The following is a 13903-nucleotide window of genomic DNA, read 5'->3' as shown; positions in this document are numbered from 1 at the left end:
TTTTTTTTTTTTTTCTTTTTTTTTTCTTTCTTTTTTTTTTTTCTTTTTTTCCCAATGGCTGTAAAACTAACGGGCCACATTTCACTCTCTCTGGCATTGTTAAGGAGAAACAGGGATATCCCTAAATAGTTTACATCTGTGTTCTGAATCCTGAAGAAAGGACCCAGCCAAATTTCAGGAGAAAAACTGGAGACAGCTGTGAAGGGGGTGTTGCTGCTGTCTGTTTTATGGGGTCATCTATTCCCTTCGGTAGTAACAGAAGAAGCACGTCCAAGGCAATCATGAGCTGGTCTTTGGGTACAAATTAACCAGGGCCACATAGTATTAGAGCCTTGTTACTTCCCTACCCAACAGCATTCATAAATTCAGGAAAGAAGTATGTTCTGTAAAAGGAATGCATGTTGTATGGACCCAGCTCCAAAGCTGCAGTTTCAGCTAAGGTGGAAAAAAAAGGAAAGCGCTCAGCTGGATTTTCCAGAGCAGGTAACATTGGGAGTACTTTTTAACTTTTAACGGCGATGATTTTGTTTGAACTAGGTGTATTTGTGCAGGATGACATCTCCAAATAGTCCCCATGGGTCTCATGAGATCGTTTTGCTAAGATCTTGGCTAGCTGTGTGTCTGCGCTGCCCAACAACAGGGATGTTTTGCCTCAGTAGATGATAACTTTCACATGTTGTTAGAGATCCATCATGGTAGAAGTCAGTACTAACCGGCTCACATGGCCTTCAGCTTTCCAAGATTTAATCATCGGGTCTCTAGGCTGATTCAAGTTTTTATTAGCTCCGCACCTTATCCGATTTGGGAAGCCTCTAACATGAGGCCTTGTTCCTGGCTGCAGGAGGAGCGTGGTCTGCCAGCACTCGGTGACAGTTGCCTGTGTCCACACAGCAGTCACAACATGATTTTACTTATTGCTTTGGATCATTTGCATATTAAAGCAAGGGAGAAAAGCAGAAGTGACAATTGTATGCTTAAATAACAGCAGGTTAGTTCCTAACCCAAATAGTTTATTTTAATATAATGCTAATTTTCTGAAGAGAAGGTGTCGAAAACCAGAGGCTGATGGTTTTTCTAGAGAATAGCTTTGGGGGAAAAAAAAAAAAAAAAAAAAAAAAAAAAACAGAGGAGAAGAACTCTGGTGATGCCCACTGCTGCCTGGCAGGATCACGAGGCGGCAGTAAAACCAGCAGGCTGTGCCACATCTGTTGCTGCATTCGTGTGCTGCTGGGGGCAGAGCCAGGCCCTGTGGCACGGCTCTGCCAGCGCCATGGCCGCGTCCCCACCTGAACCAGGACAGTTTCTCAGCTGTTTTAAAGGTAATGGCTTGCAATGGCTACTCAAAGGTGTTATAGCAAGGAATTGTCTATCACGCTCCTTCAGGACAGCAGTGTCAAACAGCAAGTTGTGCGCGGGGTAATACTGAGGGAACAGCCATCTGGGCGGTTTATTTGTATAGCAGGTATACAAATCCTTAGGAATCCAGGATGGCATTAAGGTGTAGAGCCTGTATTCTTGGTCAGCATACAAATACTTGTATCGGATTTATCCACCAGAGGAAAACCATGATCTTTGTGAAGTAGCTTATAAGGGTTTACATACTTCTTTATCAGAGAGGACCATGGAGTCCCTCACAAAGGCAGAGGCTCCTCCTGCTCACACAGGCAGCAGACCTGGCCCCCGTGAGGACTGGGGTCTCTGCCTTGGCCTGGTGGGCCTCTGTGACTGCGGTTAGGCCAAAATCCTCACAAAAACTCAGGTGCTGGTTAGGACAGGCTCCTGTGTACAACTCATATGGGAGGACTGAGCAAGGCTTGCTGTGTGGAGCAGCTGAGGCAAAGCAACAGCTCCAGCTAACAAGGTGAAGTGACACAAAGTGCTGCTGGGATTTGAGATCCTAATGGAGGCTTAAACAGCATTTCCCTCTTTATTTGTGAGCACTAAAGATGAGGCAGAGGTAGTTTTGTCTGTGATTCTGTCTGGTTTTGACGGTCTGTGTGTTTCTGGCAGTTTTCTCATAACTCAGGGAGAGGGAAGAGTTGGGGGGCAACTCCAAATAGCAAAGCAGAAAGTTGTGAAACAATAAAATGCTACTTCATGTGCAATGAAACAGAAATATCAGGTGGAAGTAGTGCCTCCTCTCAGAGATGAGGATACAGTCTTCCCATAGTTGCTAACAGAGAGAGTGGGTGGGACCTAGCTGGAAATGTTCAGGCATACAATTAAACAAAAATTCATTTATAATTTGGAAAGGAAAGAAGGGGATCCTGCATAGGCTAGCGCATATAAAAAGCATACAGATAACTAATGTTGTGGAGATGGGAGTGAACCCCAAATTTTACAAGAGCAGAAATATGAATGTATGAGACCATGCCTGCAGGGCTGTGTGTGCCATAGCATATGCTGGTTTGGGAAAGTTTTGTCTTGTGGGCAAAGACACTTGACTCCAGCAGCAGCAGCTCCTTCTGATAGCGGCAGGAGGTAGATATGTGCCCACCCTGGCAAATGGAAAGAGTGTTAATTTGAAGGTGGTCAGCCAGCAAGCTGCTGGGAGCAGAAATATTAGTGTGAAGGGAAAAGCTCCTGGTAGTGGAAGATGAACAGGTAAAATTCAGCAGTTGGGAAGTAAGTAAATTAAATGTGTAAGTAAAGGAATGACAGAAGATGCAATTTACTAAAAGCCTGGCAAGTTCTCACTTGCACTAAAGGGCAGGGGATTGGAAAAAAAGCTCACACGGTGTTGAGGGAGAGCTAAAAGCTAGCTGCACTGTCTGCCTGGGGCTGACTGCATGCCCCTGCAGCCTCTCCAATTTCATCCCATCTCCTCCGCTGGAAGGTGGGGGTGCATCCCCCCAGCCCGGGCTGTTGCCCTTCCTCCTGGCTGCACGGTGGCACGGAGCTGGGGCAGACTCCTCCCTCAGGAAAGCTCTGCCCTGAGCTCAGGTCTGGGCTGGACCACGAGAGGCAATGGTCCCAGGCAGCCAAACGGGCACTTTGCTGCCTGTGTTCCCTTTGTCCTCAGTCCCTCAGCTGGGGTTACTGCCTGCCAGTTGTTCAGCTGATGCTCTTTGGAAGTTACCTGATGTTTAATTCCTCCTGTGCTCTGAATTATTCTCGACTGTGCCACCTATTTGCCCTGTTAGTAAGTGCTCCCAGGCAAATGACTGTCATGCAATATTAATTTGTTCCACACATCAACACGGGACAAAACCATAAGGGGACTCCAGACTTTGAAAAATGAAGTGGCTCTACAAGAAAAGTAATTCATGTACAGTCTCAGAGGGTATTTTGGCCCTGCTCACTATTCAGCTGCTGGACTTTCCCACAGTTACTTTCTTCTTCCAACCTGTAGCCAGCCAGGCTTTCACACTGGCTGCCCTCCTGCATCCTACCTAGTGCTATATCCAGCAAGGCTGGGTGCAGTGCTGACAGATCTCTGCACCCACGGAGAGACCTGCTGACGTTAGCAGAGTTGGATGTGGGTGCAGAAACCCACATAAAAAGAGCCCACACAGAAAGAGCCCACAGGCTCTGGGTCCTAGTTGGCAATCTTCAATATTTGTAACATTCTGCTGACATTTCAGTGCTGTTATCCCTTCTAAATTAAGAGCATGTTCCAGAATCCAAATACGAAGCACCACTCGGAGGGTAATGTCACACAATGCAACATGTTGGTGGTCAGTCTCATCATGGGTTTTGTTTGGTTTACAACCTGCATGTAACGTGCTGCAGCAAATCCAAAGTGGATTTCAACAGTCTGCATTAGTCAGTTCATCCACCACCAAAAGAGATAAAGCTTCATCTGTTTTCCACAAACTTTCAAGGTCATTACTGACACACTTTCAAAAAAGAAAACAACAAAGAGGAGTTCATTGTTTCAATTGCATCCTCAACTTCCTCACTGTCAAAATGTTCAGGTACAGAAAACCCTGTGAGAGGAACTGGGATTGCCAGGAGGAAATGGGAGAGGCCACCATGAGTGAGGGGGGAAAATACAACTCTGCCTGCTCTCTGCACGCTTGTATGAGTGTCAGATTTGAGCCAGTACTGTGCAATCAGAAATCAGTCCAAACTGACCTGTGTCAGACATGCTGAGCTGGGGTTTCTCAGGAACTTTATCAGACGTGAAGACAATGAAGGTAACAACCCCTGGAAGGGGCCATGCCATACCTGCCTATGGGATGAAGGAAGAGACTGACCTTGGCAGAGGATTTGTCCCAGTAGCATCCATAGTCCAGAAGCTAATTGATTAGGTGACATTTGCTGGTGTCAGAGTGCTGACTTTGGACAGGGGCTCTGCACCCTGCAGAGCAGTAACTCCAGACATGCTTTCTTCTGAAAGGGTGCTAACAGGACAAGCAGTCATGTCTGCCATGAGATCCATGCTTTCTGTTATTTATTTATTGATGATGAAGTCTGAGAACAAGGAGTAGTTTCAACACAGGTTCCAAGAAAAAGATTGTTTTCCTATCATTTGTCTTGAAAAGCCCTTTTTTATTTGGTTTGGGTACAACTCTCAGATACTTGCATTAATCGGAAAGAATGCCTCATTGAATGCTGCTTATAAGTGCTCTTGGTTTGTCAGGACATTAAATTAACAGCAAGTCACTGTAGGGCACACTTGCTCTTCGCTTGAAGAATTATGCTCTACGGTTTCACATGTGCAACTTTATTTCCTCCAAGGGCATTGAATGGGTATAGCAGAGTAGTGAGTTTGGCCAAATACGTGCAGAAAAACTGGCTGATGATAAAGAAAGGGGGATGCTGTCTTCCTCCTAAACTCTTTGGGTAGCTAATTCTCACATCACGTCTTCTAGCAAACTGTTCCTTCAGCATTCCCCTGCTAGGAGTTCAACCATACCAGTCATGGCAGATCTTTGTGAGCCCTGGTGATCAGAAATCCCCAGAAGAGCATGAGCTTTTCTCCTCTGGGATGGTAGAGCAGACACATGTTGTAATTGATTTGTTTGGATTAGGCTGGTTTTAAATTGTGCAATTTTCCTCTCATTTGAAATGTGTTAGAATATTGTCCCTCTGGTATTTCAAAGCAGCCACGTCCACTACAAGCTATTCCTATGTGACCTATACGTTTCGTGTGCTTCCCAGCTGTATGCTGCAGTAACAGGCATGCTGCTGGATGGCCTGACTTTGGTCAAGAAGGCATTGTTTTCTGTTGCTTTGTGACATCTTCCCAAATTCTGAAAAAAATGTGGTTGGATTAGAACATGTGAGAAAATATTTCAGTCTGGGTCTGCCCACACTTGACAATTGTTCAGCTCTGTTCTGTGGTTATTCAGCCAAAGTCCCACTGCTTTAAAGTGGGAATGCTACAGCCACGTGGAGGAGATAGTCATGGAACAGATGTGGCAAAAACAGTTCCTACGATCTGCAGTAGCAGGAAGAAAGGGGCAGAGGATGCTGGGGATGCGGTTCCCACCGGTCTGCAATTAGGGAATCATTGCTTAGGCCTTTTTTGTCTGGGATTCAATAATGCCACGCCTTCTTTCCCCTGATTTGAGCCTCTTCTTTGGGGCTTTCATTTGGGAAAGCTCCAGCTGCTTGTTAGCGGGTCGAGCTCTGTAGGCTCAGCGATAGCACATAGAGAGGCTTCCCTGTGGGTTTCCTGCCCGCCTCGTGGAGGAGAGACCGCAGCACCAGCTCTCTGCCCTGCTGTGCCCTGTGCAGGGCTCAGAGTTTGAGGATTGCTGAAGATGTGAAAAATGGGTGAACGAAAGTCCAAAAGGACATTTTTCCGCCCTGAGTCAGACTTCCAAAGAGTGAGTTCAGCTTTCCAAAGCTAGTCCCTGGGTGGGTATGTGCAAATCCCCCCAACGAGGGCCGCTCTGTATCCTGTGCGGATTCACACGGCCTGCCTTACCCTTTCAGTCCCCTAACAATGTTTTTTGTCAGCTTTGTTTCATTCAGAAATGATGGATATTTCCTTTTAGCTTCACTTTATAAACTCCTGGATGTATTATTTCTTCATTGTCACTTGGAGTCAAAGCAAAATATTTTAAGTGATCTTATGACATTAGAAAAAATTACTCTGTTTCTGAGCCACGACTTGGGAGGACTGAGTGAAGGCACTGCCAGAGGACAGGCCACCAACGTAGGACTCCGTCTTTCAGTTTGGGTTTAAGACTTCCCGAATTTATCCAGGTGAGTGGTGTTGTGGCAAGGCATAGCAGAGCTGAGGTGATGGGTTCGTAGTGAACATTTTGCTCTGCTCTGCTGAGGAGATTCTGCCCTCCCTCTGGGGCTACGTGGCATCTGTTATTGCTGGTTTACACCCATGTGTACAGGGATGAATTGACCCAGTACTATGTCAGGAAATCACAGGCAGAGCAATGCAGAGTCTGGTCCCTTTGTCATGGTTATCTGCCCTGACAGTGCTGTGGCTCCGCTTCAGCTCTGTCCTCGGGTGTAGACCTCTGGCTACAAGCCTGAGACCTTGTGCACAGCTTCCCTGCACCCTTCCTTGCCTGAAGGTGCACCAGTGAACGCTGTGTCCGTGCAGCCCCTGCAGCTACTCACTCGTCTCTGGGCACGGTGAGGGCACTGGGAATGTTGTTGTAGAGGTGCTGAGGAAGACGTTTAGCTTCCATCCAAATGGGTCTGGCCATTGGGATCTCCTGGTGCCACTGCCTGTGTTGGCGGAGCACAAGTGGAAGTAATGGTCCTTGGGTATTTTGGGGAGGAGAAACCTGAAAGATCTGACAGAGCCAGGGGTGCCCCTCTTAGACGTGATGGAGGATCTCTGCTCCTGGCTGCTTGTTGAGTGTCTTCCATGGGCGTGAATCACTCCGATGGAAGATATTAGCCCTACAGACCTGCTGAAGCTATCACAGCTGTAAGAGCAAAAACTGCTGGTGTGATTTCAGGAGTTACCTGTAGCTCCTGTTTCAGATTATCCCAGCTGCAGGGTGGACTCCAGTGGTGGACTCTCCTGGTCTTTCCCAAAGCAGTGCGATGCAGGGCCTGGGGCGCAGAGCCAGCAGATGGGTGCTTGCGCCCAGCTCGGCCACAAACTGAATGTGCAAAGCCCCAAAGAAACGCTACCACTGGCTCTGCTGCTTCCCATCTGCTCGTGGCGCAGCTGGGTGGCAGCAAGTGGCACTCATGGGCTGTCACCAGATGATTTAAGGGGGCTGTAAATGCCACCATCAGAGCAGCAGTGCTCACATCGCATCTTTGCTGAGCTGGAGAGAGATCCAAGTCCCCCGGCCTGTTATTCCCCTATTCTTTCTGTGCTTTCCTTTCTCCTTCGGATGAAATTCAGGACTGTGTAAGATCATTTTTGGAGGGTTGATTGTTTCCTCACAAAGTAAATAGCATTTTTTTCCTCTTTGGCTAAAGTTACACAATAACTTTGTATAGTTGCAATTGCTTGAGGGTGTCCAGCAGCAACTGGCAGCGCCCCCGTCCCCACGCGCGTTGCCACATTGCACAACAAGACAGTCCCACTTTCCCAAGCTTTGGCCGTGTCAGAGACAGGATACCACATTATTCAGAAATGGAAATTCTTACACTGCTACTTTTCCATAATTGTGCACACATTCTGCCTGTGCGCATTTCAGACTTGCCTGTGAATGGGAGCTGCCGAGGGCCAGAGGCAGCGCAGGGTTTCTCCGAGTGCTAGGTACTGCTGCGTTTTTCCTCTCCCGGGCTGCGGGCTGGGCGGCGTCTGCTGGGAGGAGGAGAGGAGAGGGCAGGAGGAGGAGGAGGGCACAGAGGGACCTCTCCCCTGCCGTGGCAGTGATGGGAGGAGGTGACCAGGCGCAGTAGCTGCTGCTTCGTCTCCTGGTCCCTGGGAAAGGTGAAGCCAGCAGCCAGGTGGTGGATGCTCAGCCCTCTGCACTGGGTGGCTGTCCCCATTGCCTGTGCCTGGGCATGGCTTGTGCCACCCCGGGGATAGCTGGGCCCATGTCCCCGTCGGGGTGGGATGGGTGCCCAGGTGTGGGAGAGAGCCTGCTGTGCCTGTGAGCCTGACGAGGGGGAAGGCACCTGGGGTTATTCTTATGGCCCTCGGAGGGATGTTTTCCCGATGACACAGCACTGTGGAGAACGTGTTCTTCCCAAAGACTTGTCTCTAACTTATACCAGGGTGGGTGTCTATGAGCAGTCCGTGTGGTCACGTAAATATGACAGCTGGGCCCTCCTGATGCAGAGAGTAGGATTGCAGCCCCCAGTGCTCCCGGGGCAGGCTGCCGTCAGGTGAGCGTGGGGCAGCTTCGGTCCCGGCAAGCAGCAGCGGGACAAAGAGGAAATTACAACCCCCCTCAGCCCAGCGCCGAAGCCCCTTTGGATGGACTGAGCGGGCTTAACCGGGGCAAACCGGGGGTCTCGGCTAACAGCGGGGGCTGTGCCCCCACTATTTCCTTCCCGTTTCAGTGGCAAACCCGTGAGCTGGGCGCAGGGCTCGCCCCTGCAGGTGAGCGCCGCACACAGCCCCGCGGGGCGCTGCCCGCCTCCCGCCCTGGCCCCGGCCCGGTGCCGGTGCTTGGCGGCCCCCCCGGGCAGCCCCGCCGCAGCTTTCCGGCCCCTCCCTCTGCCTCCCGGGGTCCCCTCGCCCCTTCCCGAGCAGAGCGGAGCCGTGCGGTAAGTGCGGAGCCCCGGGCGCGGAGTCCCTGTCGCGACAGAGCAGCGCGGCGACAGCTCGCGGGGCGCACGGCGCTGCCGGGCGGAGGGGAGTCCCCCGGCCCCTCGGAGCAGGGGACGCGCTCCAAAGCCGTTTCCTGGCTACCGGGATAAATAGGCAAATATTTCCTTCCACTGTTTCTCTTCTCTCTGCCTCTCGTTGTTGTTGTTGTTGTTCTGAAAGTGGCGAATTGTCAAGGAAAAAAAAAAAAAAAAAAAGGAAAAAAGTTGCTGTAGATGTTTCGGAGCTGTTGCTTTATTGAAAACAACTCCCTGGGTGGAGGCGAGAGCAGCCTGCGGTTCGGTGGGAGTGTTTGCAAATCAAATGTCACTTGGAGGTGGGGGAAATCTGGCAGAACTGTTCCGTGAGAGCCTTCTCCAAGTCGTGCAGGCTCGCTCGCCTCATGCGAGCTTAACAAAAACCAACGGGAAGTTTGAAAGGAAGGGGAGAAGATGGATGGGAAAGCTAAGGAAAGTGCTCGCTGCCTGTTTTTGCTCGTGTGCTTGGGTTTCTGGAGCGAGTGGTGCTGGGCATGAGCCTGCGCTGGCTGCCCCCTTGGGAGAGCGGGGCAGGGTCTGTGGCGGGGACGTTCGGGGGACCAGGCTGGGAGGTGGGCGCAGCAGTGCAGCCCCTGGCAGCAGAATTGCTCACGGCACGGTCAGGGATTGAGCGAGCCCCAGCCTGTTCTGTGCCCCGGTGCCTCCCCTCACCACATCGGCTTCTCTCATTGCTCCAAGCCCGTCGGTCACCACAGCCCAGGCACCCGCGGGAGTGAGCCCGGAGGTGGCCGGGTTGGGCACACGGTCTGTGCCACCTTCCGCAAGGCCCTGGGAGCTTACGGGTGCCACGGCAGCGCTGGCTGTTTCTCAGGGCTTTTGGTACCACAGGAGAAGGTGTTGCTGTTGTTGAGCTGTAGCAGTCCCGCGCCTCGCCATGTCTTTGCACCCAGAGGTGATGAGCGGAGAGGTGGTGCATGGGAGCGTGTCTGGCCCTCTGGCTGCCTGATGGAGCGCCTGCAGCTGAATCCTCCCCTTCACTGCTCTTCAGTGTGGAGGTCTTTGTTTTGGGCATCCTTGCCCTTCTGCTGGCAGTGCAGGCTGTGGGCACGGCTCCTGCACAGCCATGCACGGCTTTACTGGGGGCTTGGTTAGGCTGTGTTTTAACGACAACAAAAACTGTGGCATATGGTTAATAGGTACACAGTTGTATGAGAAAGATGCAGCTCTGTAGTTATAAGATACCTTTGTTAGTGGAGTGGATGAAACTATTTTCAATATGAAAGATTTTTCCCCAAGTGGCAGAATGGGGCCTAAAGAAGCCCAAAGAGTTTTTTTTAACTGCTTATTTTCCCAAGGCATATCAGCCGGACCTGTGAAATCGCTTTGAAGACACAGCTAAACCAGCATTAGTAGGGCTGGTGTTGGCATAAAAACGTCATCCAAAAATCACACCCTTAATTGGCATTAGTGTGTTGGCAAACCTTTTCCAGAGCTGCTTTATCTTTCAACACCCATATTGTTGTAACTGTTTCATGTATTTTGTCCTGTGGCAAAGGCTCAGAGCAGGATTTGTTGAATTCAGTGCGGTGGCTGGAATTGCGGAACGGCTTGGGTTGGAGGACCTGAAAGACCATCGAGTTCTAACCTTTTACCTTCTCCAGCGAAGACAAGAAAGCAGTGACAAAGCAGCTGAGGCTTTCAGTCCTGGTACCACCTCCATGACTGCTCATCTGTGGGCCCGCTGCAGTAAGCTGCTTTGTAGGCTATGCTGGGACAAGGAGTAGGTAAATGCTTGCTTTGCAGTTTATTTAAATAGGATTTTTTGTTTCCTTTGGTCTTTTAATTCAAATCAGTTTCCATGATTGTAAAGATCCTTCACTCTTTTCCTTCCCGCTGTCCACTTTAAAACCTTTTCAGTTGCATCAGGTGTGGCATTACAGACTTCTAAATTCATCTGAGCTGCGTGCAGCTGGAAGAAGCCCCCTTTATTGGGATTTGTGCACTGAGTGGTAGGTAGCCTTCCAAGGGTGATGGTGGGCAGTGGGATGGATCCTCTGTCCCGCTCAGATGTGCAGCATGGAAGAGCAAATTTAGCTTTGCTGGACAGTTCCCCAAAAAGAGAAGGGCCCCGCTGGGGCATTTCCATGTGGCCAGAACTACCCAAGCCCTTATTTTACATCCCTTGTGAAACAAACCAAGCCTTCCCTTTCACAGCTGCCTTCTTTCCTTTACTCTGGGAGATGACAAGTATTTACCATGTCTGTCTCTTTAAAACTGCTCTTTGGGAATTTTCTCATGCCTTGGAGTTCCTTCACCTGGTCTGTGGGTAAGAGCTGGCATTTATCTTCTCCTGGCCGTACCAGAAGTGTCCCTTAAAATATCCAGAGATTTTGGTGGTTGGTGAAAGACTTGAATGGGTATGTGCTTTCCTACAGCTGCCTTCATGCTTTCCGGTGTCATACCCTGAAGAAACCAGAGTGCCACTAGCTGGCCCACCAGTGCCCTGGGGCTGCTTGCCTCCTTCCCGAGTCAGCCGCCGTCAGTCCCGGGCAGTGCTGTTTGCTCTGGAGGCAGCCCTTGTTTCAGGTGCCCGTAAGCTGCCCCGGGAGATGGCCATGCCTGCTGGGGCTCCCCTTCCTCCTCTGCCCCCAGGGCTGGGCTTCACTGATGTGTTACTGTTCTGTGTGCAGATCCCAAGAGGCACAAAAAGCCCTGGCTCTTAATGACTCTGCCTCTTATCTCTTCTCAGAGGCACCAACAGCCCCTGTGTTTAGGGTAAGGCTCTGATATAGCGATATGGTCCCATGCATTCACTTTTGTGTAGCTTTTCCCCTTATTCACATGCATTATAAATCTGGATTTCCTGCCAGCTCATTGGCATAATATTAACCTTTCTTTTTGCTGGATGTGACATGTTGCCTTTAATAACAGGGGCTTGGGTTTAATATCCCAGGAGGTCCTTTTCGATTCTATGTTTGTGTAGTTCAGGAGCTAAAAGAAAGAGTCTTCTGATAGGGGCTTTCCAAAGACTGGTTTGTTTTCTCCTGGTTACATTACTGTGGTCTTCTCTTAAGAAATCAAACTGTTGAAACAAACATATATCCCACTTAGACATGAAGAAATTGCAGCTTATTTGTGGCCTGGATCCACTCCTTCTTCTGAACATGATTAGAGCAAGATCAGACCCTTTGCGTTACCATGTTACAAACCTAATACATCGTGCATGAAAATTAAGTTGTGCTAATTACATCTCCTGGTCTGCTTTAAGAGAGTCATACATTCCTGTCTGACTTGCTTGCTAATGAACTCTGTGGATCGAATCCAAACTCGGAGAGAAGCTAAAGCACCGTCGCTGATCCGAGCACGCAGCTCGCCCGGACTTTGCTGTCCAGATGTGACCCCCAGCCAGGGGCGGCTGTGGAAACAAATGTTTGAGTGGGAGGTGCTGCTGGCATGTATTGCTGGGTGCTCTAGGTCCTGTGGCTTTCATCAGCACGGCCTCCTTTTTGTGAATGAAGGCAGGCAGCGACAGCCGGGCTGGCCAAACCAGTGCTGGGTGGCCGGGCTGCAGGCGGCCTGCGCTCGAGGGATGCTCCCGAGGGCAAGTCACGATGGAGGGTAAGCCACACTTCCCAGCGAAGTGAAGCTTTAAAAGTTGTGCCTCCTTGCTCCAGAGGCTTCTATCCTGCCAGTTTTGGTGGGAACTTCTTTGTTGCTTAGAATTAAACTTGGGTTCAGTTCTGTTTTGTACTCGACACTGTTCGGTGAACAAACCTTGGAGACAAGGAGCTCGTTTCTTCCCGTATCAGCAAAACTTGTTAGTGACTGCTGACCTCTTACACCTGTACCTGTTTAGTCAAAGACATGTCATAACCTGGTTTTGTCTAGGCTGCTGATGGAGGGAGAGAGAAGGAGATTCCTGGGCACGGATACATAATTTTTGGAAATAGAAACTGTAAGCAGCAAAGGCTATATCCCCAACAGAGCTGCAGAAGGGGTCTTACGGGTGTTCTTAATCTACCTCACTGCAAAGCCAGCCAGGTTAGCTCAAACCACCTTTGTTTTGACTGAAATTAGCTGAGTCTGCAGTACGGCAGTGAATGTTCGCTCTGTCCCTCCTGCCAGACGTGCGGCGGGGGACTACCAGCCAGCTGCTGGTCCTCGGCCAGCCCCTGCTGCAGCCTCTCCAGCAGAGGCCGTCTGGGCGTCCCCTGGGCTCTTCCTCAGCGAGAGCCGAGCCCTTTGTCCAGCATCACTTTAAACACATTTGTCAGACGGATTGGTTTAAGATGTGCCCCATATACTCGTGTTTGTGCTGTCCTTAATCATTTCAGCTTGACACCTATCCCCCTGCTCCTGGGTCCCATTAACAGTTCCTTCTGGGAAATTTCACAGGTCGCCGGTGCCCTGCAGCAGCCACCAGGACTGGGACCAGCCGGGCTCCTGAAGGGTGTCTCTGTGGGTTCTGAATAGCTGAGGGTTTAATTTGCTGTGTTACCCATGGAAGGACAGGCCTGTTAGTTACCTGAGGGTTTGTGAGCCGTTTAAGATGACACTGGATATGCATGCATAGAAGGAGACTTTGACGATGCCTATGAGATTTGAATTCCCTTTTAAATTAAAATGCAATTTGTTGTCCATGTTTCTGTGACAATCCCATCTTAAGTGTTTTATAGAAACGACTTCTAGAACTTTTGCTTTTCCTTACTACGCACTGGGCTTGGAAGGCCAGATTACTTACCAAAAAAAAAAAAAAAAAAGAAAAGAAAAAAATAGATGGAGCTGGAAAAGTATTGTTTTGTTGGTGTCATACATACTCTCTGTATTAAGGAGACAGAATACCTTTAAAACTCTGCAGCGTTGCATAGCCTGAAACTTTTTTCATGGGAGAATGCTACTTCAAATATATGTCTAAAAAAACAACAACAACAAAAAACAAACACACAACTTCTGCAAACGATGTGTTTTCTTAAGGAATTAAAAACAACTGTTTAGAAATGATTAATTATTGTAACATGTGAGCACTGTAACGTCCCGTCCGTCCGCAGTAGTATTTCAAATGATTTAAAGTTGTTTGCTCAAGGTTTGCTTTTACCATGCCATTAAATGTCATGGATTTGTTCCAGCTGTCCTCCACAAATGTATCACCCATGATGGATTTTGCATGAGAACGGGCTGCCAGACTTTAATTTTTATACCAAAGCCCAATTTTGTTTTACTTTTGATACAGTTTTGCTTTGCAGAACATACTGCTGGCTTTTAATGG

At 49.4% G+C, this 13903-nt stretch overlaps 1 protein-coding gene across 3 annotated transcripts in view; it reads left to right on the top strand.

Annotated features, from left to right (window-relative positions):
• Positions 1 to 312: 312 nt before the first annotated feature.
• The window catches only part of FBLN2 (fibulin 2), a 113431-nt gene continuing 99840 nt past the window's right edge, over positions 313 to 13903 (top strand). Inside the window, exon 1 of one of the 3 annotated variants that reach the window (XM_035337646.1) lies at positions 313 to 483. The gene's annotated coding sequence lies outside the window, so the exon portion shown is untranslated. Of the gene's footprint in view, positions 484 to 7474; positions 7640 to 8449; positions 8599 to 13903 lie in introns of those variants that run through there. The other 2 variants (XM_035337644.1, XM_035337643.1) reach the window with 2 other exon arrangements.

This window comes from Oxyura jamaicensis, chromosome 12 (assembly GCF_011077185.1).
Source record: "Oxyura jamaicensis isolate SHBP4307 breed ruddy duck chromosome 12, BPBGC_Ojam_1.0, whole genome shotgun sequence".
Lineage (NCBI taxonomy): Eukaryota > Metazoa > Chordata > Aves > Anseriformes > Anatidae > Oxyura > Oxyura jamaicensis.
Note: the sequence above shows the minus strand (reverse complement) of the source record. Positions and strands in the feature narration are given on the sequence as shown.